This window comes from Oncorhynchus gorbuscha, linkage group LG10, assembly GCF_021184085.1.
Source record: "Oncorhynchus gorbuscha isolate QuinsamMale2020 ecotype Even-year linkage group LG10, OgorEven_v1.0, whole genome shotgun sequence".
Taxonomy (NCBI): domain Eukaryota; kingdom Metazoa; phylum Chordata; class Actinopteri; order Salmoniformes; family Salmonidae; genus Oncorhynchus; species Oncorhynchus gorbuscha.
In genome coordinates this window covers 27,628,109-27,654,687 of record NC_060182.1, presented here as the reverse complement: position 1 = coordinate 27,654,687, position 26,579 = coordinate 27,628,109, and the positions used below count along the sequence as shown (strand labels likewise).

At 42.6% G+C, this 26,579-nt stretch overlaps 1 long non-coding RNA gene and 1 pseudogene across 1 annotated transcript; both read left to right on the top strand.

The window, feature by feature from the left end:
• The first annotated feature begins 1,374 nt into the window (after positions 1-1,374).
• LOC124045806 lies at positions 1,375-19,130 on the top strand. Its single transcript, XR_006840909.1, has 11 exons — positions 1,375-2,765; positions 2,874-3,014; positions 3,583-3,649; positions 3,884-3,928; positions 4,183-4,341; positions 4,591-4,700; positions 13,967-14,098; positions 14,839-14,931; positions 15,434-15,611; positions 17,153-17,232; positions 18,084-19,130. It is a non-coding gene; the product is annotated as an uncharacterized LOC124045806 (long non-coding RNA).
• Positions 19,131-23,487: 4,357 nt separating this feature from the next.
• On the top strand, positions 23,488-26,293 carry LOC124045073 (annotated as a pseudogene).
• The last annotated feature ends 286 nt before the right edge of the window (positions 26,294-26,579 follow it).

Below are 26,579 nucleotides of genomic sequence, written 5' to 3'. Positions count from 1 at the left end.
AAAAGGCCATGGTGGCAAAGTAAATACAATATAGCAAGTAAAACACTGGAATGGTAGTTTTGCAATGGAAGAATGTGCAAAGTAGACATAAAAAGAATGGGGTGCGAAGGAGCAAAATAAATAAATAAATAAAATACAGTTGGGAAAGAGGTAGTTGTTTGGGCTAAATTATAGGTGGGCTATGTACAGGTGCAGTAATCTGTAAGATGCTCTGACAGTTGGTGCTTAAAGCTAGTGAGGGAGATAAGTGTTTCCAGTTTCAGAGATTTTTGCAGTTCGTTCCAGTCACTGGCAGCAGAGAACTGGAAGGAGAGGTGGCCAAAGAAAGAATTGGTTTTGGGGGTGACCAGAGAGATATACCTGCTGGAGCGTGTGCTACAGGTGGGAGATGCTATGGTGACCAGCGAGCTGAGATAAGGGGGGACTTTACCTAGCAGGGTCTTGTAGATGACATGGAGCCAGTGGGTTTGGCGACGAGTATGAAGCGAGGGCCAGCCAACGAGAGCGTACAGGTCGCAATGGTGGGTAGTATATGGGGCTTTGGTGACAAAACGGATTGCACTGTGATAGACTGCATCCAATTTGTTGAGTAGGGTATTGGAGGCTATTTTGTAAATGACATCGCCAAAGTCGAGGATTGGTAGGATGGTCAGTTTTACAAGGGTATGTTTGGCAGCATGAGTGAAGGATGCTTTGTTGCGAAATAGGAAGCCAATTCTAGATTTAACTTTGGATTGGAGATGTTTGATATGGGTCTGGAAGGAGAGTTTACAGTCTAACCAGACACCTAAGTATTTGTAGTTGTCCACGTATTCTAAGTCAGAGCCGTCCAGAGTAGTGATGTTGGACAGGCGGGTAGGTGCAGGTAGCGATCGGTTGAAGAGCATGGATTTAGTTTTACTTGTATTTAAGAGCAATTGGAGGCCACGGAAGGAGAGTTGTATGGCATTGAAGCTTGCCTGGAGGGTTGTTAACACAGTGTCCAAATAAGGGCCGGAAGTATACAGAATGGTGTCGTCTGCGTAGAGGTGGATCAGGGACTCACCAGCAGCAAGAGCGACCTCATTGATGTATACAGAGAAGAGAGTCGGTCCAAGAATTGAACCCTGTGGCACCCCCATAGAGACTGCCAGAGGTCCGGACAGCAGACCCTCCGATTTGACACACTGAACTCTATGAGAGAAGTAGTTGGTGAACCAGGCGAGGCAATCATTTGAGAAACCAAGGCTGTCGAGTCTGCCGATGAGGATGTGGTGGTTGACAGAATCGAAAGCCTTGGCCAGATCAATGAATACGGCTGCACAGTAATGTTTCTTATCGATGGCGGTTAAGATATCGTTTAGGACCTTGAGCGTGGCTGAGGTGCACCCATGACCAGCTCTGAAACCAGATTGCATAGCAGAGAAGGTATGGTTAGATTCGAAATAAATCTAATACATACATTAGATTTATGTCAAACCAAACAAAAGGCATAATTTGCGGAGCCTGAATGACGACTGTCTCTGGTCAAATTGATTCCCTAGCCTCCTCCTAGCTGGCCCTGCTGGAATGCAGCACATAATTATTATTATCATGAGCAGCACTGTGGAATTTCACCATGTCTCCCTTTTCTAAATGCTTTCAGCTTTCAAAAAAATGTGTAACGTGTCCAAGAACTTTGCTTCCAGCAAACAGAGTACGGTAACTCAATTGGAAAGGAATCTGCCCGGAACAGGAGTCTGAATATATTTAGGGAGGATTTCACATAGGGACTTGGGCCTCACAATACAATGAGGAGGCTGTGCAAGATCATGAATATGAGTATTGCATGCCAAACTGTTCAGTTGTAGTTTTAGCACAAGCTAAACCCAATATGGAGCAATTCCCTGTAAAGGACTCAAAATGTCAATGTTTCAATTGTCTGTTCCTATCAAATAGGAATAGCAATATATAACACATTTTACAGTAATACAACATTACTGTGGTTGTTATATGGATTATCCGGAATCCTCAATAATTTATCTTAATTGTTTGTCACGGGCCCTTTGTCCGTCATTGCTCCTATCTTCAGTTAATGTTTTCACGGCTTTAAGGCCTAGGTGTGCTGAAGTCGGCATAAGCATACTTGAAATATCTGTCCTTCCTCATCCACTGAAAGAGATGTTTGAGATAAGAGTAAATTAGATCAAATGTTTTAATCTATCATGGTGTTCTGTAATGGGACAGCTGTGGTTAATGATGGGACTGAGGGACAACCAACTCCCCGGGGGAGCTGGCTTTGGGCCTAGAGCAGGGGAGAGGGTAGAAGTGGACGGAAAGTTGGATCCCCCTCAGAATCACTCCTGTTTCAGTAAGACTTCAACTGCAATACCAGAGTCCAAACCATTTATAGAGCCTTTGCAATCTCTTACAACAGACACTACAAACATTTTCCAATTAGATAGGATGATCCTCAACAATGGTGAACTGAATGTGGGTGGTGTGTTGGAAGTTAAGTTGACCAAACACCTACCTCTGTCAGTGGATGACCATGGAGAGAGCCTGCCCCCAGGGAATTTCTATACCTCAAGGGGCTTCTGGCGGAGGCTGGAGGGAGACGAGTTGTTCTGGGAGAAGGGAAGAAATACCTCAGCAGAGCCTCAGAGTCATCTATCTCCCTCACCTTTGACCATGTCCAGCTGAACACCTGACTAGAGACAACACATATGAGGATGTCAAGCCGTCTCCCCATTGTGTGTCCCCGACCCTGGACCATGGCACAGAGACAGAACCCTCTCACCCCAAAGGTAGCAATGACAGCTGTTACAGGAAATGTGAAACAATTAGTATAATATATATATATATTTTTAAACATGCTTTAATCTTTCATTAACACCTTGTCTCCTGTGTCGCAGTTTCCTCCCAAGCCTCTCACGTTGCGGCTGGAGACGAAGGACTCACTGGCAGCAACACAATCCTCACCTACAGAAGCCCCCCCTAGACCTGCTTTACCCAAGCAACCCACAACCATCCATAAAACACACAGACTGCCTCAGGTAAACACACACAAGCATTTCATAAGCGTTTTCTACAAAGTGGAAATTGTATTTCTTCAAACTACTATGGTGGTTGTATGTAATTTTGACTCTGAGTGGGAAAAGCATGCTATTAGGTGGATTGGTCTGTTTGCATGACTACACATAAAGAAGCCAAGCTAGTGTTGTAGGCCTACACTTCGTTGTCAATTTGGAGATGTCTGAGCTTCCTGTGTGCTTGGCTCTGGATCCAGGTCACTCATTCTACTACTCAAGTTGAAACTTGACTGATGGCCCTATCCAATCCAATCCAGTGCCCATTAGAAAACAACGTTTTTCAGTGCAACAAGGAAGTGTGCTTAAATCACATTTATTTGATTGGCCACAATTTTATTACTAGTTTAAGTGGCCAGACATGATTTTTATTTGTATCAGATCAATATGTATGTGTGTGTGTGTGTGTGTGTGTGTGTGTGTGTGTGTGTGTGTGTGTGTGTGTGTGTGTGTGTGTGTGTGTGTGTGTGTGTGTGTGTGTGTGTGTGTGTGTGTGTGTGTGTGTGTGTGTGTGTGTGTGGTTTCCGTGATGCAGTATGTCAACAAGATTCATGTGATCTTCGACACCAAGAGAGTGAAGAGCGAGGGAGGTTCAGCGCGTGGTATGACAATTATTACCCTTCAACTTGTCTAGAAGATGTAGATAAACTACTCACTGTAAAGACCCGTAGTTTTGAGATAAATTACATCACTGTTACAAATACAGTACAAAGACACTGTCAGTCTCCTATGATGTCTCTTTCTTTCATCCCTTTATTACACTCCTGTCTCGCTTTTTCTCTCTGTCTATGTATCTCGCATGCGCACACTCACTCTCTCTCTTGCTCTCTAAACAGAGGAGACCAGTGGAACTGAAAGTGACCCAGTGGACAACACTAAAGGTACTACTATAGCATTGACCTGCTACTTGTCAAATTGTCATTCATATTTAAAGTGAAATTTCACTCCCAAATAAATGTTTGGCAGACATTTTGAGAATGTTGAGTTCAGTCAATGTCCCATGCCGTCTACACTCATATAGATCCATCCATTTTCCATTCACATTTGATCACATTCTATTACCATTTAATCAAAGAGAGTTCCCAAACAGATTCACTTATTAGGTATTTTGAAAAATGTTCACTGCCTCCACCAGGAGGTTCCAGGCGCTCGGTCTATGTCCAGTCCACGCTGAAGCGGAGGCCAGTCTACCCAGCAACAGCAGCTCTTTCAGTTCTTTGTGGTGGTGTCACTCCGGAAGAGTTCCCTGGGAAACACCTACACCCCTGAGATCACGCAACAGTTTCCCAACAAGGTTATTGTCAATTGAAACCAATTAAAGCCAACCTCTTTCAGATGGGGGCAACAGAGCTAGGCGGATAGACCCACTTACACATTTTTGTATAGGGGAAATACTGCTTGATGTACCATGGATGGGCTCAGCTCAAAGGAAACCCCAGAATGTTTTTTAAGTTTTTGTTACCATTGTACTATTATTTTTGTTTTGCTGGCCGGGGAGTAAAATTAGACGCTCTGTATCTTTATCCTTTCTTAACCGCTATAGTTTGAGAAGTCTTCCAGTCACTCCTGTGAAGCCGACGACCGGCTGAAGGCCATTCCCATGTTCTGCTTCCCAGACTCTCAGGACTGGCGGCCTTCTGGACAACTGCACAGGTAAGCTTCTGTCACATTCACATTATGGTCACAGTATGTAGCAGTGGTGTTACAATAAGGGTATTCATGTAATATAAATATGCATACAACCACTTAATATGAGCATTGGAACAGGTAAAACATTTCAAAAGTAGCTACGTTTTTGTAATAATTACTGTGCTAAAATGAAGTTATTATATGATGATATAAGAATTAAGTCCAAGACATGTCCAATGAAAGGGAGATTATCTCGTGATTCAGACAAAGAGGAACATGATTGCAGTTCATATGCCATGCTTTGTCTTTTCCCCCAAGGGAGACTGCACGAGACACTGTTTAACTCTATCACAGCATGGGAAACAGTGTTTAAACCCTTTACAATGAAGATCTGTGAAGTTATTTAGAATTTTATGAATGATCTTTGAAAGACAGGGTCCTGAAAAAGGGATGTTTCTTTTTTTGTTGACTTATATATATATATATATATATATATATATATGTGTGTGTGTGTATATACCTTTATCTAACTAGGCAAGTCAGTTAAGAACAAATTCTTATTTTCAATGACGGCCTAGGAACAGTGTTCAGGGGCAGAACAACAGATTTGTACCTTGTCAGCTCGGGGGATTCGATCTAGCAACCTTTCAATTGCTGGCCCAATGCTCTAACCACTAGGCTACCTGCCATATATTACTGTTTTTATGCACACACAACGCTGTGTGCCTCGATACAGCCATTGCCTTGGTATTTTGGCCATATGCAGTGCCTTCAGAAAGTATTCAGAGCCCTTCCCTTTTTCCACATTGTTACGATACTGCCTTATTCTAAAATGGATGAAACAAATCATACTCAATACCCCATATTGACAAATCGAAAACAGGTTTTTAGAAATGTTTCCAAATGTGTCATGTTTGTCATTTATTATCATGTCTTGTCCCTGTGCTCCCCATGCTATTCGTTTCCCTCTGCTGGTCTTATTTGGTTCTTTCCCTCCTTCTATCCCTCTCTCTCCCCCTCCCTCTCTCACTCTCTCGCTCTCTCTTCTCTCTATCGTTCCGTTCCTGCTCCCAGCTGTTCCTATTCCCCTAATCATCATTTAGTCTTCCCACACCTGTTCCCGATCCTTTCCCCTGATTAGAGTCCCTATTTATTCCTTTGTGATCCGTTCCTGTCCCGTCGGTTCCTTGTTTTGTATTCACCATGCTGTGATTGTGTTTCGCCCTGTCCTGTCGTGTTTTTTTGCCTTCATCAGATGCTGCGTGTGAGCAGGTGGCTCTATCAACTACGGCCTGCGCCTACCCGAAGCGACCTGCAGTCTGTGGCCGCTTCTCTAGTTATTCCCCTCTACAGACTAGAGGATTTTTGTTATTCCCTGTTTGGATTTAAATAAACTCTGTTTCTGTTAAGTCGCTTTTGGGTCCTCTTTCACCTGCATGACAGAAGGAACCGACCAAGTAATGGACCCAGCGACTTCAGACGCTCGTTACACTGCCGTCGAAATCCAAGGAGCCATGCTCGGCAGACACGAGCAGGAATTGTCTGCTGCTCGCCATGCCGTGGAGAACCTGGCCGCTCAGGTTTCCGACCTCTCTGGACAGTTCCAGAGTCTACGTCTCGTGCCACCTGTTACTTCCTGGCCTGCCGAGCCTCCAGAACCTAGGGTTAATAACCCACCTTGCTACTCCGGGCAGCCCACTGACTGCCGCTCCTTTCTCACGCAGTGTGAGATTGTGTTCTCTCTCCAACCCAACACATACTCTAGAGAGAGAGCTCGGGTTGCTTACGTCATTTCACTCCTTACTGGCCGGGCTCGAGAATGGGGCACAGCTATCTGGGAGGCAAGGGCTGATTGCTCTAACAAGTTCCAGAACTTTAAAGAGGAGATGATTCGGGTTTTTGACCGTTCAGTTTTTGGTAGGAGGCTTCTAGGGCCCTGGCTTCCTTATGCCAAGGTGAACGGTCCATAACGGATTATTCTATTGAGTTTCGCACTCTTGCTGCCTCTAGTGAGTGGAACGAGCCGGCGCTGCTCGCTCGTTTTCTGGAGGGACTCCACGCAGTGGTTAAGGATGAGATTCTCTCCCGGGAGGTTCCTTCAGATGTGGACTCTTTGATTGCTCTCGCCATCCGCATAGAACGACGGGTAGATCTTCGTCACCGGGCTCGTGGAAGAGAGCTCGCATCAACGGTGTTTCCCTGCTCCGCATCGCAACCATCTCCCTCCTCTGGCTTTGAGACTGAGCCCATGCAGCTGGGAGGGATTCGCATCTCGACTAAGGAGAGGGAACGGAGGATCACCAACCGCCTGTGCCTCTATTGCGGAGTTGCTGGACATTTTGTTAATTCATGTCCAGTAAGAGGCCAGAGCCCATCAGTAAGCGGAGGGCTACTGGTGAGCGCTACTACTCTGGTCTCTTCATCTAGATCTTGTACTACTATGTCGGTCCATCTACGCTGGACCGGTTCGGGTGCTACATGCAGTGCCTTGATTGACTCTGGGGCTGAGGGTTGTTTCATGGACGAAGCATGGGTTCGGAAACATAACATTCCTTTCAGACCGTTAGACAAGCCTACGCCCATGTTTGCCTTAGATGGTAGTCATCTTCCCAGTATCAGATTTGAGACACTACCTTTAACCCTCACAGTATCTGGTAACCACAGTGAGACTATTTCTTTTTGATTTTCCGTTCACCGTTTACACCTGTTGTTTTGGGTCATCCCTGGCTAGTATGTCATAATCCTTCTATTAATTGGTCTAGTAATTCTATCCTATCCTGGAACGTTTCTTGTCATGTGAAGTGTTTAATGTCTGCCATCCCTCCCGTTTCTTCTGTCCCTACTTCCCAGGAGGAACCTGGCGATTTGACAGGAGTGCCGGAGGAATATCATGATCTGCGCACGGTCTTCAGTCGGTCCCGAGCCAACTCCCTTCCTCCTCACCGGTCGTATGATTGTAGTATTGATCTCCTTCCGGGGACCACTCCTCCTCGAGGTAGACTATACTCTCTGTCGGCTCCCGAACGTAAGGCTCTCGAGGATTATTTGTCTGTGTCTCTTGACGCCGGTACCATAGTGCCTTCTTCTTCTCCGGCCGGGGCGGGGTTCTTTTTGTTAAGAAGAAGGACGGTACTCTGCGCCCCTGCGTGGATTATCGAGGGCTGAATGACATAACGGTTAAGAATCGTTATCCGCTTCCCCTTATGTCATCAGCCTTCGAGATTCTGCAGGGAGCCAGGTGCTTTACTAAGTTGGACCTTCGTAACGCTTACCATCTCGTGCGCATCAGAGAGGGGGACGAGTGGAAAACGGCGTTTAACACTCCGTTAGGGCATTTTGAGTACCGGGTTCTGCCGTTCGGTCTCGCCAATGCGCCAGCTGTTTTTCAGGCATTAGTTAATGATGTTCTGAGAGACATGCTGAACATTTTTGTTTTTGTCTATCTTGACGATATCCTGATTTTTTCTCCGTCACTCGAGATTCATGTTCAGCACGTTCGACGTGTTCTCTACAGCGCCTTTTAGAGAATTGTCTCTACGTAAAGGCTGAGAAGTGCTCTTTTCATGTCTCCTCCGTTACTTTTCTCGGTTCCGTTATTTCCGCTGAAGGCATTCAGATGGATTCCGCTAAGGTCCAAGCTGTCAGTGATTGGCCCGTTCCAAGGTCACGTGTCGAGTTGCAGCGCTTTTTAGGTTTCGCTAATTTCTATCGGCGTTTCATTCGTAATTTCGGTCAAGTTGCTGCCCCTCTCACAGCTCTTACTTCTGTCAAGACGTGTTTTAAGTGGTCCGGTTCCGCCCAGGGAGCTTTTGATCTTCTAAAAGAACGTTTTACGTCCGCTCCTATCCTCGTTACTCCTGACGTCACTAGACAATTCATTGTCGAGGTTGACGCTTCAGAGGTAGGCGTGGGAGCCATTCTATCCCAGCGCTTCCAGTCTGACGATAAGGTTCATCCTTGCGCTTATTTTTCTCATCGCCTGTCGCCATCTGAGCGCAACTATGATGTGGGTAACCGTGAACTGCTCGCCATCCGCTTAGCCCTAGGCGAATGGCGACAGTGGTTGGAGGGGGCGACCGTTCCTTTTGTCGTTTGGACAGACCATAAGAACCTTGAGTACATCCGTTCTGCCAAACGACTTAATGCCCGTCAAGCTCGTTGGGCGTTGTTTTTCGCTCGTTTCGAGTTTGTGATTTCTTACCGTCCGGGTAGCAAGAACACCAAGCCTGATGCCTTATCCCGTCTGTTTAGTTCTTCTGTGGCTTCTACTGATCTCGAGGGGATTCTTCCTTATGGGCGTGTTGTCGGGTTGACAGTCTGGGGAATTGAAAGACAGGTTAAGCAAGCACTCACGCACACTGCGTCGCCGCGCGCTTGTCCTAGTAACCTCCTTTTCGTTCCTGTTTCCACTCGTCTGGCTGTTCTTCAGTGGGCTCACTCTGCCAAGTTAGCTGGTCATCCCGGTGTTCGAGGCACTCTTGCGTCTATTCGCCAGCGCTTTTGGTGGCCGACTCAGGAGCGTGACACGCGCCGTTTCGTGGCTGCGTGTTCAGACTGCGCGCAGAAGAAGTCTGGTAATTTTTTTTTCTGCTTCTGCTCCTGGTCTTGCTGGGTCTCAGTCTGTTCCCTGCCATCGCATCTCTCCTGTTCTTGTTCCTGCCCTTGCTGTGTCTCAGTCTGTCCCTAGTTCTCATTTTTTTTTTTTGAGTAGTACCCTAGTTTCCCTTTTTATCGTTTTTCGTTACGGTCCTGAGGAGAGGAGTTGGGTTCTTTCTCGGGACGTGCTGGACCGTTTGATCTATGATTTCCTCCGTTGCCGCCAGTGTTCCTCCTCGAGAGCGCCAGGAGGCGCTCGGTGAGTGGGGGGGTACTGTCATGTTTGTCATTTATTATCATGTCTTGTCCCTGTGCTCCCCATGCTATTCGTTTCCCTCTGCTGGTCTTATTTGGTTCTTTCCCTCCTTCTATCCCTCTCTCTCCCCCTCCCTCTCTCACTCTCTCGCTCTCTCTTCTCTCTATCGTTCCGTTCCTGCTCCCAGCTGTTCCTATTCCCCTAATCATCATTTAGTCTTCCCACACCTGTTCCCGATCCTTTCCCCTGATTAGAGTCCCTATTTATTCCTTTGTGATCCGTTCCTGTCCCGTCGGTTCCTTGTTTTGTATTCACCATGCTGTGATTGTGTTTCGCCCTGTCCTGTCGTGTTTTTTGCCTTCATCAGATGCTGCGTGTGAGCAGGTGGCTCTATCAACTACGGCCTGCGCCTACCCGAAGCGACCTGCAGTCTGTGGCCGCTTCTCTAGTTATTCCCCTCTACAGACTAGAGGATTTTTGTTATTCCCTGTTTGGATTTAAATAAACTCTGTTTCTGTTAAGTCGCTTTTGGGTCCTCTTTCACCTGCATGACAAAATGTATAATTTATTTTTATTTTTAAGTATACCTTATTTACATTATCATTCAGACCCTTTGCTATGAGACTCGAAATTGTGCTCAGGTGCATCCTGTTTCCATTGATCATCCTTGAGATGTCCACCTGTGGTAAATTCAATTGATTGGACATGATTTGTAAAGGCACACACTTGTCCATATAAGGTCCCACAGTTGACAGTGCACGTCAGAGCAAAAACCAAGCCATGAGGGCGAAGGAATTGTCCGTTGAGCTCCGAGGCAGGATTGTGTCAAGGCATGGATCTGGGAAAGGGTACCAAAATATTTCTGTGGCATTGGAGGTCCCCAATAACACAGTGGTCTCCATTATTCTTAAATGGAAGAAGTTAGGAACCACCAAGACTCTTTCTTGCAGGCTGCCAGGTCAAACTGAGCAATCAGGGGAGAAGGGCCTTGGTAAGGGGATGACCAAGAACCCAACGGTCACTGACAAAGCTCTAGAGTTCCTCTGTGGAGATGGGAGAACCTTCCAGAAGAACAACCATCTCTGTAGCACTCCACCAATCAGCCCTTTATGGTAGTGGCCAGATGGAAGCCACTCCTCAATAAAAGCCACATGACGGCACTCTTGGATTTTGCCAGAAGGCACCTAAAGACTCTCGGAACATGAGAAACAAGATTCTCTGTTCTGATGAAACCAAGATTGCACTCTTTGGCCTGAATGCCAAGCGTCACTTCTGGAGGAAACCTGGCACAATCCCTATGGTGAAGCATGGTGGTAGTAGCATCGTGCTGTGGGGAGGTTTTTCAGCGGCAGGGACTGGAAGACTAGTCAGGATCAAGGGAAAGATGAACTGAGCAAAGTACACTGAGTCAGAATTGTACAATTGAAAACCACAACTGTCATGAGTGTCTGTCTGTCATGTGTGAGTTATGATCAATTAAAAAATATATATATATACTGTCTCCTCCCTATGTCACATGACAGTTCAATCAAAAACCTGCTCCAGACCACTCAGGACCTCAGAATGGGGTGAAGGTTCACCTTCCAACAGGACAACAACAGTAAGACAACGCAGGAGTGGCTTCAGGATAAGTCTCTGAGTGGCCCAGCCAGAGCCAGGACTTGAACCCGATCGAACATCTCTGGAGAGACCTGACATAGCTTGAGAGGATCTGCAGAGAAGAATGGGAGAAACTCCCCAAATACAGGTGTGCCAAGCTTGTAGTGTCAAGAAGACTCGAAGGCTGTAATCGCTGCCAACAGTGCTGAACAGTGGGTCTGAATACTTACGTGAATATATTTCAATTTTTTATATACATTTGCAAAAATGTCTAAATTGTTTTTGTTTTGACATTATAGGGTATTGTGTGTAGATTTTGGGGGGGTGGTAACATAACAAAATGTGGAAAAAGTCGAGGGGACTGAATGCTTTCCGAATGCACTGTAGCACAAACCCCTGAGGTTCCTTACTGCTATTATAAACTGGTTACCAAAGTAAAACCATGGCTTTCAGCCAATCAGCATTCAGGGCTCAAACCAGTTTATAAAATATATTTTAGCCTGCTTGTACACATAGATTCAAAGGGTTCAAACTAAAGTCTATTAAAATGTCTTAGCAAATCAGAATGGTGTGTTTTGAGAATGATCATTTATATATTTTAGGATGTGTTATGTTCCACCCATTTTCGAGTCGTGTGAATTTATTGTAAATAAAAGTTTTGTTCATAGACAATGAAACAAGCAGCTAGTATGTTATGTAATCCTGGTGTAGTCCCTTGTTGATACTTGTCATCAGGATATTCTTTGTGTTTAGGGGTGTAGTTATGGAGTTATATACTGTAGGCTTGTCACGAAGGCAACATTTTACAAACTATACGATACCAGGCCAAGTATCACGGTACCGAGTAGTATTGCGATACTACGGTGTGAAAATAATATGTGGCCTAGCTCTTTCTACACGTTCTCCAAAAACCTCCCACTTAAATTCACACTTATATTCAATGTTTTGAATAGAATTTCACACTGTTCAGTGTACATTTCAAGTCAAAAGTTTGGACACCTACTCATTTCTCTTTATTTTTAGCAAAGGGAAATGACTGTCCATCATTACTTTAAGACATGAAGGTCAGTCAATCCAGAACATTTGAAGAACTTTGAAGAACATTTTTTCTTAAAGTGCTGTTGTTAAAAACCATCAAGCAATATGATGAAACTGTCTCATGAGGACCGCCACAGGAAAGGAAGACCCAGATTTACCTCTACTGCAGAGGATAAGTTCATTAGAGTTAACTGCAACTCAGAAATCGGCAACTAACTGCACCTCCAGATTGCAGCTCAAATAAAGCTGAAGTAACAGACACATCTCAACATCAACTATTCAGATGAGACCGAGTGAATCAGGCCTTCATGGTTGAATTGTTGCAAAGAAACCACTACTAAAGGACACTAATAAGAAGCAGAGACTTGCTTGGGCCAAGAAACACGGGCAATGGACATTAGACCGGTGGAAATCTGTCCTTTGGTCTGATGAGTCCAAATGTGAGATTTTTGGTTCCAACCTCCGTGTCTGTGAGACGCAGAGTAGGTGAACTGATGATCTCTGCATGTGTGGTACCCACCATGAAGCATGGAGGAGGAGCTGTGATGGTGTGGGGTGCCTTGCTGGTGACACTGTCAGTGATTTGTTTAGAATTCAAGGCACACTTAACCAGCATGGCTACCACAGCATTCTGCAGTGATACGCCATCCCATCTGGTTTAAGCTTAGTGGTACAATCATTTGTTTTTCAACAGGACAATGACCCAAAACACACCTCCAGGCAGTGCAAGGGCCATTTGACCAAGAAGGAGAGTGATGGAGTGCTGCATCAGCTTATTAAAGAGCAGCGATCCTATCGAGCAGTGTACGGATTTCTTCGTTTTCCTCATCTTGTTCAACTGTTACCTTGCACCTGCAGAGGAGATGGCTCAGATGTCCGAGTGCCTTTTTGAATTTTGAAAACGTTAGGCATCAAACAGAATTGAAGGAACACCAGAAATAAATATATTTTTTATATAGTTTACTTACATTAGGCCTGAATGAATCCTACCTTTTGAAGCACATCTCATGAGTAGTACAATTTTCCTTTCTTCCTGTGCCAATCAAATTTGCCTAAACCTACTGTCATGTTACCAGGTTGTTAGCTGTTGTTAGGTAACATGACTGAAAACGTTGTTTGTTATCAAACCAATAATTAGCGACCCTGGATTAGTTTCAAACGGCCTGTGACATGGTTTGTGAAATTATATAAAATGGGTGTGAATCCCAATAGAAAGAAAAAGGCATGTCCGGTAATATGGGTCATTAAAATATATATATATATATATATAATTATGTCACAAAGCAGTGCTCCATTTTTCCTCTGACACTGAGAGGCTGCATTACAGTGACCTTGCCTAGTCTACTTAGGCGACGAAATTATACAATGTGTCAACATTGCTCGCTTTGCGCGCTGCTCCAATGTTACAAATGTAACAACTGAAGACTCGTCTGGGTCTGCATCCCCCCTCGCTATCACTGCTAAATTATATACATATATTAAATGACTGCGGAATAGACACGCATGAAGAGTGGACGGAGAGAAGTAGGTGAGGAACTGATAGGGGATGCGGCTGGCTGATTACAGCTGCCACACGTGATATGCACGTGAAAGTTAAGTGGATATTATTGGACCTGCACATACAACAGACTAGTAGTTGCTTCAGTTCAAACATTTTAGAAAAAATCTGTAGTATCATATGAAACTGTACTACGGTATTCTAAAATGTTGGTATCATGACGTTTTTGTACCGTGATATTACAGTGGTAACGGTATACCATGCAACACTAATATACTGTGTGTGTGTTTTCCGATCTTGGAGGAGGTAGAGAGGCGCAGGGAGATCTGTCCAGCCCTGGTGTCCCCCTTCATGCGTAGCGTCATGGAGGCTCCTTTTCCCGCCTCTGGACGCACCATCTCACTCAGGAGCTTCCTCCCAGGCTCAGGAAATGAGGTAACACAATCACACCACTAAGAGGACCTCTAGGACTCCATGTAAAGAGCAACTACAGGGGAAGATGGGGCAAAAGTCTGTCCTCTCCTCCGTGACCCAGAAACTGCAAAGTGGTCGCCGAATGTAGGAGAGTGTCAATTCATTAATAGACGAACAGGGGAGTGTCTTCCTCTTCTCGATAGCCTCCTCCCGCCGAGGAAGCACAAGTGTATTCTCCCGGCGGCTAGCCTGTAAATGTTTCAAAATCCGCAACACCCTCTTTGAATCAGCTGTTTTCGTGAAGGAGAAAGACATGTACACATTTGAAAACGATACACTACGTATCCTTTTACATATTAAATGTTTTGCACAACTAGCAACATTTTTACTACTTAACACATTTATTTTGGGATTCATCCCCTGCAAACCAAATTTGCATGATGACGTGCTAGTGGAGGAGAGTCCCATTTCATACAAGCACATTTGTTTCCTCACCTCCTCGATTACATTTGACCTTTTTCAAAAGTAGGCAATGATTCGAGCAAACCAAATAAAAAAATATCCCAGGGAGTTCGGGGAAGTAACAAGAGGAAGTGACAACGTTTAGTTAAATTCCTACCTCTTTATAGCAGACACTATGTCAACAACATCTGCAATCATGTGCAATGTCTCTGCCCAGCAATCAACTATTGCTGTAAGCGTTGTATTTGGTCAAATAACTGAGCAATAGCCAACCTGTGTGTTTGTTTGTGTGTGATCAGGTGCTGATGCTGTGCCGGCCGGTAGACTCAAGGCTGGAGCATGTGGACTTTGAGAGCCTGCTGTAGTGCCTGAGCGTTGGGAGACTCCTACAGGTATTTGCCTCTCTGCTACTGGGGAGGAGGGTCATCTTCATTGCTGACAAACTCCGGTAAGGAGTTTCCTCTAGTACACTGTTGTCTCCAGCTCGGCTTGGGAGACAGTAGGAGGGCAGGAACAGCAAAGCACTGGTCCAGGGTGGCATGTATCGTGTGCTTTGCTCTCCTGTTGGTGAGTGTAAAAGTACATAGTATTATACAGACCGTATGAACTCCATATATATACATTACATTTTTAACCTTTATTTAACTAGGCAAGTCAGTTAATAACAAATGCTTATTTTCAATGATGGCCTAGGAACAGTGGGTTAACTGCCTGTTCAGGGGCAGAACGACAGATTTGTACCTTGTCACCTCGGGGGTTTGAACTTGCAACCTTCTGGTTACTAGTCCAACACTCTTAACCACTAGGCTACCTTACCTTGACATGCATTGTCTGTAAAGTGGGTGCCTCTTCTCAGGAGTTGATCATCTCTTCATCCCTCTCTCTTCTCTTCAGTGTGCTGACTCGTTGTGGCCTTGCCGCGCTGGTGCTGTTCTACCAATTCACCTGGCAGCATACATTTGTGCCTGTGCTGCCCTCTTGCATGCTAGACATCAGCTGCTCTCCCACTCCCTTCCTCATGGGGGTGCTGGCGCCCTGCCTGCCCAAACTTCTGGAGCTGCCCATAGAAGAGGTCAGTGACAAAGGTCACCGTCTGATTCCCAGTGGCTAGTCACTAGATGGCCATGTTACAAAGGAAAAAATTAAAATTTTAGTCAGAATTGATGATCAAGTAGTTCTTTGACTAGTTCTTTGATATAGGGTTAGGGTTACTTAGAATTCTGTTGCGCACAGTTGTTTACCAGACTTAAAGGTAGACTCTGCGATATGATGTAGATGCAGAATGTAAACCGTATAGGGGGTCAATTTTCACAACAACTAAGAGAGGTTAAGTGCAAGGTTCAACTTCTCTGCTGTTTTGGTCCTGTGGCTACCACGCTGTTTCAGCGTGATGTTGGCGAACCATTGCACATGCGCAGATACTGTGGGTGACCTGTGTGAGAGCGAATTGTTGCATCTCGCTCATCTCAATATCTGTGGTGCTATTCGTGGAAATGTCATTTCGCTGAGTACCTTTTTAATAAAGTATTTTACTGCCACCTAATGGTAGTTCTATGAACGTCTTTACAGTAGGACTAACAAACTGCAATATCAATCTGCAAACACTTACCAACAGTTAATGGTAGAAAGTCCAATACTAATTCAAAGCCCAATACTGCGTTCATTTTGTCATTGATAATTTAAAGGTTCTGTCTCTGTTTTGCATTCTAGTTGCTTATTGTGGATTTATGTACGGACAAATTTGTCAAACAGGTGTGTAATTTAATTGCAACTCATGAAAGATAGGTGTGGTTCCAAAACACAACTGAATAGGGTATGAGGAACACTTTGTCTGTGCATGTCTGCGTTCCAAGTGACAGTGTTGAATATTAATGCAACTTGATGATTTCACACATACCAGAGCTTGACTTTATTTTTTGGACTGTAATCCAAGTTCATATAGTGAGACTATTTAATAGTAGTAGCTATGGAGTTTCGCTTCTTTCTTACTCAGAGATCCTATTGGGCTGCTGATATTGTTGGCTAGTTTCGACAACAACCATTTTTATTGCATAGGCCAGGAATGTTCAACTTTGATGGGGGTGGAGGCCACAAAAAAAATGGAACTCATCATGAGATGCTGCAGTGGCACGCGGGTCTGCAAACCCACATATGCAGTCAGAGTGAAAGTACATAGTGTAGTCTTAGTGAATGGTATTATACAGGCCCTAGCCTTTTGGGGGCCCTTGTTAGACTAACTTACCCAATCTAAAAAACATGTGTTTGCTGACATAGGCTAATTGTGTGACTGTCAGTGACTGACATAACAAGATAAAAACAGCTGATGCACAACCAAATTTCTATTTTGAACCTTGTACATTCTACTATTATAACTCAACGGTAATTTGAGACACTGACTGACACCAATACCCCCGTCCCCCCTAACAACAAAATGTATTTTGCAGGTCACCAGTTGCGCATCCCTGGCATAGGTGAATCACAGTACACGGGTAGCCAGTTGCCTTGTTTCACATCAGTAGTAGGCCATCTCTTGCATGATGTGAGTTTCCCTGGGCTGTCCTGTTAACTACTTCTTGTTTCCAAGCTTGTTGATGAGGACTGTATCTTGCTCAGTAAGTTTCAGGCTGCACTGCTGGAGATCCTGGAGAAGAGAGAGCAGATACTGAGGCAAGATGAAGGAGATTGCACAGGAGGTTTGCACAGCTACCTATTACTACATATTCATCTTGAAAAGGGCCTCGCAGCCAAAACATTGAAGAAACAATGTCTCCTTTCAGTCCCCTTGTCTCTCTGTCCATGTGTTGGATATAGGGTAATTGTATAGAAAGCCAATTCTTGAAGCATTCTTCACTCGCATCTTCATTTTAACACCATCTACATTATTAGTGACTGTCCCCCGCCCTATCTGTCCATCAGGTAGCGTAGCCTAGGGCGGCAGGCCAGTAACCAAAAGGGCTAGTTCGAATACCCAAGCTGTCAAGAAGAAACATCTGTAGACGTGTTCTTGAGCAAGGCACTTGACTTTAATTTGCTCCAGGGGCGCCATACCACTATGGTTGCCCCAGTAAAACAACACATTTCACTGCACCTATCAGGTGTGTGTGTGTGTGTGTGTGTGTGTGTGTGTGTGTGTGTGTGTGTGTGTGTGTGTGTGTGTGTGTGTGTGTGTGTGTGTGTGTGTGTGTGTGTGTGTGTGTGTGTGTGTGTGTGTGTGTGTGTGTGTGTGTGTGAGTGTTGCTTCCAATGTAATTGACTGCATCATTTCCAATCCCCCATATTTTTTGGGTAAATATATATATCCCATACACGCATGCATATATATATATATATACATACACATACCTATATAGACATACATACTTAAAAAAAATATATACCTTTATTATTATTCCCAGCAAACCCTACCGCCGATCCCCCAATTGAAGTAAACTAATAAACACTTCTGCTTCTACCTTCAATCCATACATCTTATACACATTCTACAGTCACAAGTCAACTTTACAATAGTTCTATAGGTAAATCATTTTGTCCATTTTATTTTCAGGGATGAAATTCCTACCGAAGAAGTGACAATGTCAGCTGTCTGGTTGAAAATGCTTCTGTAGGAGAAGATGAGGATCTTCCGCGGGATTGGCCAAGACGTGTGAAAATGATGTCACAGATATAGATATGTACTTGAATCGATCAGAACATAATGGTGTTTGGCACATAGGCCCACAGTCTTAGATATAGGGCTCGGGTTGAGACAGGACCATACTCTTCGTATTGCCCTAAAAGCACTCCATGGCAGAAGGAAGTGTGACTGTAATTGGAGGAAAACTGGAAATTTGCATTTATGTGCAAACACGTTTCAATGAAGACTTGACATGGCAGAAGAAAGGCAGGAACAACACAATGTACTTGTGAAATTTACACAAAACATTTCAGCTACAAAACTAACCTGTGCCTATTTCTGTTTTTGCTGTTAATTTTTAAAATATTTGGTTTTAATCAAGTGTTTTGAGAGTTTGCTCTCAGTATTATGGATATAGTTATTTTTAAATGTAGTTTTGAACTTGTCTATTTGGAGAAAAATAAGGTAGGCTACTCTTTTTACCCTTCAGCTCTCTGTTACAAAACAATGTAAGAATAATTGTATTGTGTGCATGATTGTAACTTTAAATATGACATCAGTTTTTAAACTGAGGTTGATGTATGTTTTCCCTGACATTTTGATGTCCTTGACAATTGTTCCAAGTAATGTTTGGATCATTAAGATAATACATTATATTGACATTTCTAACAGATTTTGAATAGCGCAATTCTGTATAGCTCATTCTGTAACAAAATATTTTGTTTACAATGTTTAGCTACTCTTATGCATTGTTCGCATTGTGAACTGAATGTGACATTGTATGAACCTGTTTGAATACCTTAGCAATTTGATATGACAGATGAAAGCGCTTCACAAAGTTTGATAAAAACATGTTCCCTTGTGGGTTTAGAAAGCCATAAACAGAGAACCAGAAACTAGTCACACCTCTATCCTATTGACTGAAGTACTTATATATATATACACACACACACACAGTTGAAGTCGGAGGTTTACATACAGCCAAATACATTTAAACTCAGTTTTTTCACAATTACTGATATTTAATCCTAGTAAGAATTCCCTGTTTTAGGTCAGTTACGATCACCACTTTATTTAAAAAATGTGAAATGTCAGAGTAACAGTAGAGACAATGATTTATTTCAGCTTTTATTTATTTCATCACATTCCTAGTGGGTCAGAAGTTTACATACACTCCATTAGTATTTGGTAGCATTGCCTTTAAATTGTTTAACTTGGGTCAAATGTTTCAGGTAGCCTTACACAAGCTTCCAACAATAAGTTGGGTGAATTTTGGCCCATTCCTCCTGACAGAGCTGGTGTAACGGAGTCAGGTTTGTAGACCTTGCTCGCACACAATTTTTCACTTTTGCCCACACATTTTATATAGGATTGAGGTCAGGGCTTTGTGATGGCCACTCCAATACCTTGACTTTGTTGTCCTTAAGCCATTTTGCCACATCTTTGGAATTTGTGCTTGGGGTCATTGTCCATTTGGAAGACCCATTTGCGACCAAGCTTTAACTTCCTGACTGATGTCTTCATATGTTGCTTCAATATATCCAAATAATTTTCCTACCTCATGATGCCATCTATTTTGTGAAGTGCAACAGTCCCTCCTGCAGCAAAGCTCCCCCACAACATGATGCTGCCACCCCCATGTTTCGTGTTTGGGATGGTATTTTTCGGCTTGCAGGCCTCCCCCTTTTTCCTCCAAACATAACGATGGTCATTATGGCCAAACAGTTCTATTTTTGTATCATCAGACCAGAGGACATTTATCCAAAAAGTACCATCTTTGTCCCCATGTGCAGTTGCAAACCCGTATCCTGGCTTTTTTATTGCGGTTTTGGAGCAGTGGCTTCTTCCTTGCTTAGCGGCCTTTCAGGTTATGTGGATATTATTATTATTATAATTATTATATATTATATAGGACTCGTTTTACTGTGGATATAGATACTTTTGTACCTGTTTCCTCCAGCATCTTCACAAGGTCCTTTGCTGTTGTTCTGGGATTGAGTTGCACTTTTCGCACCAAAGTACGTTCATCTCTAGGAGACAGAACACATCGCCTTCCTGAGCGGTTTGACGCCTGCGTGGTCCCATAGTGTTTCTACTTGCGTACTATTGTATGTACAGATGAACATGATACCTTCAGGCATTTGGAAATTGCTCCCAAGGATGAACCAGACTTGTGGAGGTCTACATTTTTTTCTGAGGTCTTGGCTGATTTCTTTTGATTTTCCCATGATGTCAAGCAATGAGGCACTGAGTGTAAAGGTGGGCCTTGAAATACATCCACAGGTACACCTCCAATAGGCTAATTGACATAATTTGAGTCGATTAGAAGCATCTAAAGCCATGGAATTTTCTGGAATTTTCCAGAAAGCTGTTTAAAGGCACAGTCAACTTAGTGTATGTAAACTTCTGACGCACTGGAATAGTGATTCAGTGAAATAATCTAAACAATTGTTGGAAAAATGACTTGTCATGCACAAAGTAGATTTCCTAACTGACTTGCCAAAACTATAGTTTGTTAACAAGAAATTTGTGGAGTGGTTGAAAAGCAAATTTTAATGACTCGAACCTAAGTGTATGTAAACTTCCAACTTCAGCTATATATATATATACACACACACATATCTCAGTACAACTCAAAAGTTTAGATACACCTACTCATTCAAGGGTTTTTCTTTAGTTTTGCTATTTTCTACATTGTAGAATAATCATGTAGTAACCAAAAGTGTTCAACAAATCTAAATATATTTGAGATTCTTCAAAGTAGCAACCCCTTTGCCTGACAGCTTTGCACACTTTTGGCTTTCTCTCAACCAGTTTCATGAGGAATGGTTTTCCAACAGTCTTGAAAGAGTTCCCACATATGCTGAGCACTTGTTGGCTGTTTTGCCTTCACTCCATGGTCCAACTCATCCCAAACCATCTCAATTGAGTTGAGGTCGGGTGATTGTGGAGGCCAGGTCATCTGATGCAGCACTCCATTACTCTCTTTGGTCAAATAGCTCTTACACAGCCTGGAGATGTGTTTTAGGTCATTGTCCTGTTGAAAAACAAATGATAGTCCCAGTAAGCGCAAACCAGATGGGATGGCGTATCGCTGCTGGATACTGTGGTAGCCATGCTGGTTAAGTGTGCCTTGAATTCTAAACAAATCACTGACAGTGTCACCAGAAAAGCAGCACCACACCATCACACCTCCTCCTACATGCTCCATGGTGGGAACATCACATGCAGAGATCATCTGTTCACCTACGCTGCGTCTCACAAAGACTCTGCGGTTGGAACCAAAAATCTCACATTTGGACTCATCAAACCAAAAGACATATTTCCACCGGTCTAATGTCCATTTTTCGTGTTTCTTGGTCTAAGCAAGTCTCTTCTTCTCATTGGTGTCATTTAGTAGTGGTTTCTTTGCAACAATTCGACCATGAAGGCCTGATTCACTCAGTCTCCTCTGAAAAGTTGCTGTTGAGACGTGTCTGTTACTTGAACTCTGAAGCATTATTTGTTGGGCTGCAATATATGAGGTTGGTAACTCTAATGAACTTATCCTCTGCAGCAGAGGTAACTATGGGTCTTTCTTTCCTGTGACGGTCCTCATGAGAGCCAGTTTCATCATAGCACTTTTTTAAATTTATTTTTTTAACCTTTATTTTAGGCAAGTCAGTTAAGAACAAATTCTTATTTTCAATGACGGCCTAGGAACAGTGGGTTAACTGCCTGTTCAGGGGAAGAACGACAGATTTTGTACCTTGTCAGCTTGGGGATTTGAACTTGCAACCTTTCATTTACTAGTCCAATGATATAACCACTAGGCTACCCTGCAGCCCCACTTGATGATTTTTGTGACTGCACTTGAAGAAACTTGAAAAGTTCTTGAAATGTTCTGCATTGGCTGACCTTCATGTCTTAAAGTAATGATGGACTGTTGTTTCTCTCTGCTTATTTTAGCTGTTATTGCCATAATATGGACTTGGTCTTTTACCAAATAGGGCCATCTTCTAACACTACTAATTGGCTCAAATGCATAGAGAAGGAAATAAATTCCACAAATTAACTTTTAACAAGGCACACATGTTAATTGAAATGCATTTCAGGTGACTACCTCGAAGCTGGTTGAGAGAATGTCAAGCATGTGCAAAGCTGTCATCAAGGCAAAGGGTGGCTACTTTGAAGAATCACAAATATAAAATATATTTGGATTTTTTTCACACTTTTGGTTACTACATGATTCAATGCTTTATTTCATAGTGTTGATGTCTTCACCATTATTCTACAATGTAGAAAATAGTAAAAAAATGTAATTTAAAAAATGAATGAGTCGGTGTGTCCAAACTTTTGACTGGTACTATGTATATATATTTAAAAAATTGCAAGTGAAATGTCCACCATAATTTTTTTTAAATAAATGTGCTCGTACTAAATGTGAGTGTGGTATTCATTCATGTCTCCACTACTGTCTCCAACAACATATTTTATATTTTATTTCCTAATGGCATGCTATTTTTGTGTTAATTAGTCCTAATGACCTGAACCAGGGTTTCCCAAACTCTGCACATTTTGGTTTTTGGCATAACAGTACACAGTTGATTTCAAGTAAACATCAATCTTTTATCATTTGAATCAGCATTGTACTGTTAGGGCAAAAACCAAAACGTGCACCTCTTGGGGTCCTGAGGACCGAATTTGGGAAACACTTACCTAAATAAACTATTACATAATAAACACTTACTTCAGGATGCAAATTAGATATTAGATATTGCATATGAAAAACTAATTTATATAAAGAACTACTCCAGGGCGTAGGGAGCGCTGTAAAACCAAAGGCCACCATCAAACGCCAATGGAAAATATGTTCAGCCTCCCGGAAGACAGCAGGAGCGAGTGGCCACAGATAGAACAATGAGACAGATCTTTCGCCGGATGTATAAATGTGATGCATACTTTTGGCGTTTCCACTCATTACCAAATATAGAACGTTATTGATTTTGGCCGACATTGTGCAAAATTTCTCATCGATGAAACATTTGATCTCGATACAGTTTTCTGTTCCCAAAACTAGAATATGTTATGAACAGAGTGGACTAAGTGTAGTAGACTTTACCTTTGCAAAAGTTTTTTTTTTAAATCGTTACTTAAAAGGAGTGCAAAGGAGAATTTAATTATTGCACACGCGCACTTCAGAGGTGGCGTTCCCTAACGGAAATATGCAGATGTAGGCTAGAACGCGCCAATAGGATCTTGCAAGCTCGTGTTAAACTCGGCCCACATCCTTGCTTTATTCTCCCCTCTACAAATTTGTTCCCATTGAAAACGGCTGGCTGTGGTCTATCTTGATTTAGTTATAAAAATCTTCGGGCCGGCCACGTTGTTAGGATTCCACAAATGAGCACAGCCACAAAGTTAAAATTGGCTGTATCGTTAAAAAAAAATCAGGAAAACGAACATTTGCTTTTTGATCATAATTTAAGGTTGGGGTTGATGTTGGCAGGGGGGTTAGGTTTGAAAAGATAAGACACATTATATAAATGGCGGGGTTTATGACTTTGTGGCTGTGGTAACTAGTAAACAAACAACTGAACTGAATATGTCTGGAACTTCATCAGTAGCTGGTGAAGTATTTGTAGACGCCCTGCCGTATTTTGACCAGGGTTATGATGCAGCTGGCGTCAGAGAGGCGGTAAGTATCTGCTCTATAGGCATAGTTATCAGTTGCTGACTAACGTTCGATAGTCTAGCTATAGTTAGCTAGCAGGCAAGTACATTTACATTTAAGTCATTTAGCAGACGCTCTTATCCAGAGCGACTTACAAATTGGTGCATTCATCTTATGACATCCAAGTAACTGACATAGTTAGTGCAATCAGGGATCCTTAGAACGTCCCTTACCTCACCTTAACCATTTCACATGTCAACTTTATTGGGATGGCAACAATGAATGTACTGCTGGTGTACCATAACACTATCGGTGTGATCAAAGCGTAAGAGCATCTACTAAGTGACTAAAATGTCAACGTAAAATGGGGTGACGTCCCAAGGACCTATGATAGACATGAGTAAGCCATGGAAGCAAAGTAACGTTACCAGGCTACTGTCAATAAAAAAAGTATTATTTTGCTAATCTGGTCGTGTTAGAATCATGCCTCAAGCAACCGCCATCATCGGCTAACGTACAATAACATACAGTAGCTAGCTAGCCAGGTCACCTCTCAAAGAGGTACGAGTCTAGCTAATTACTGTAGTACTATGCTGTCTGTTCATATGTATTCATTTCCATACACAGGCTGCAGCCTTGGTAGAAGAGGAGACTCGCAGATACAGACCTACAAAGAACTATCTGAGTTATATACCCACACCTGATTTCACTACCTTTGAAGTAAGTATCACTTACATGTTCCACATTCTATTAAAACAAAAATCCATAAATTAATATGCACATAATGTCATGCTGTAATATGCTTATGGATTTTGACTGTCAACTGTGATGGTCTACAATTATATTATGTGAAGCAAATACTAATGCTTCAATATCACCCATCAGACTGAAATCATGAGGAACGAGTTTGAGAGGCTAGCAGCCAGGCAGCCTCTGGAACTTCTCAGCATGAAGAGGTCAACCCAGTCTACTCTTTTGCACATAGCAAAAAAAGTCCTGTTATAAAATATTGCTAACATTCAATCACACATTCAGTTTGAAAGTGATGCATTTAAACCCTCGTTGTCCTGAATGTATACCCAACTGTTTTATTTTTCACCTGTGCAGATATGAGCTTCCTGCTCCATCGTCAGGGCAGAAGAATGACATCACTGCATGGCAGGATTGTGTGAACAACTCCATGGCTCAGCTGGAGCATCAGGCAGTGCGCATTGAGAACCTGGAACTCATGGCACACCAACGCATGGAAGGTCTACAATGAGTGAGTCAGTGGCTGCTGCCTGTGCACAGTAGAGCTCTTCATTTATCTTAAAGTCCAGGAAAGAGTCACAGAGAAAAACGAAACTGATTTGACTTAACATATGGGGCTAGATTAGTGATTTAAATCAGACGGGAAAGAATATCCTAGTTTTTTTTTATGTTTTTTTTTTTTAAACACATGCTTGTCCTGAGGAGTAAAGTATAGGTTCACAGGAACTTTTTGACATTGCCTTAATATTGGTCATTATTTCACTCTCCAGTAACCTGGCCTTTATGATTGAATTGGCTCAAAAGGAACTACAGAAATGTAGGTAAGTAAATGGTGTGAAAACATTCCGTTACGATTTACAATTAATGTATCACATTCATGGTTAGCTTGTTTAGTTGTAGTGTTGGAAAGAGTCTGACACAGACTTTCAACAAGCTTCTGCATAATGTTTTTTTTAACAGCCTTTTCTGTTTGTGGTATTTTTTGCAGAAAGCAGATTCAGGACTTGAACTGGCAACGAAAGAATGATCAGCTTGCAGGCGGGGCCAAGCTGAGAGAGCTGGAGTCAAAGTCAGTTCTGTAAATGTTGTATTTTTCATTACTGTTCTCTAAATGTGGTATGATTGTCAATGATTTTTTTTAAATCCTTGCTATCTCGTAACAGTTGGGTGTCCCTCGTAAGTAAGAACTATGAGATTGAACGTGCCATCATCCAGTTGGAGAATGAAGTTTGAAAGCTCAAACAGCAACAGGGTGACGAGAACAAGGAAAATATTCGACAGGACTTCTAGAACTCAAGCCTTGTGCGAGACCCCTTCTACAAAAAATGAAATGTTAAGTTTGCAGCTGAGAACAAACATGAAAAGAAAAAGACTCTCCAAACATTCAGAAGAACATATTTGCCTTGGCTCCACAGTTTATTTACATTAGTGTCAGACCGTGACCATTGAAAAACCATGGGCCGTGTAAAGAACTTTTTCATTGTACCTCGAGATCACTTAAGAAGTGAACTCTGGTCAATTTTTAAATGTTTGTCAATTTTAAGTAGTTCTAAATTGAGGTAGAGTTAAGCATAACTAATGGTGCTGTCTACCAAATTCACATGATTTCTTCCCATATAGACAAGCACAAAAACATGCTAGCATGTTTAGAACATTTGTGATACAATAAGTCTTTGTACATGTAATATTTTTATTTTATTTTTTCAATAGACTTATAATAAAATGATGTTGAAACATGCGTGTTTGTTCATGGATTGGTTATGTCTACTGTCAAAAGTACTGCCAACAGATGGGCCCTGATTCTTGCCTGTAAAAAGCCTGTCAGTGAATATTAACCAAGTTGAAAATGAGAAGCTATAGAGCCCCACAGTGGAGGTGTCATCATACCAATCAAACTTGGCGGTCAAATGGAATTGGTTCCAATTGTAATTTCACCATTATTTTTTCCAAATAGGGATTTTAGAAACACTTAAAATAAGGGCTGTGTTTTGTGTAGGATTACCCTGGTGTGATTATTTAATAAC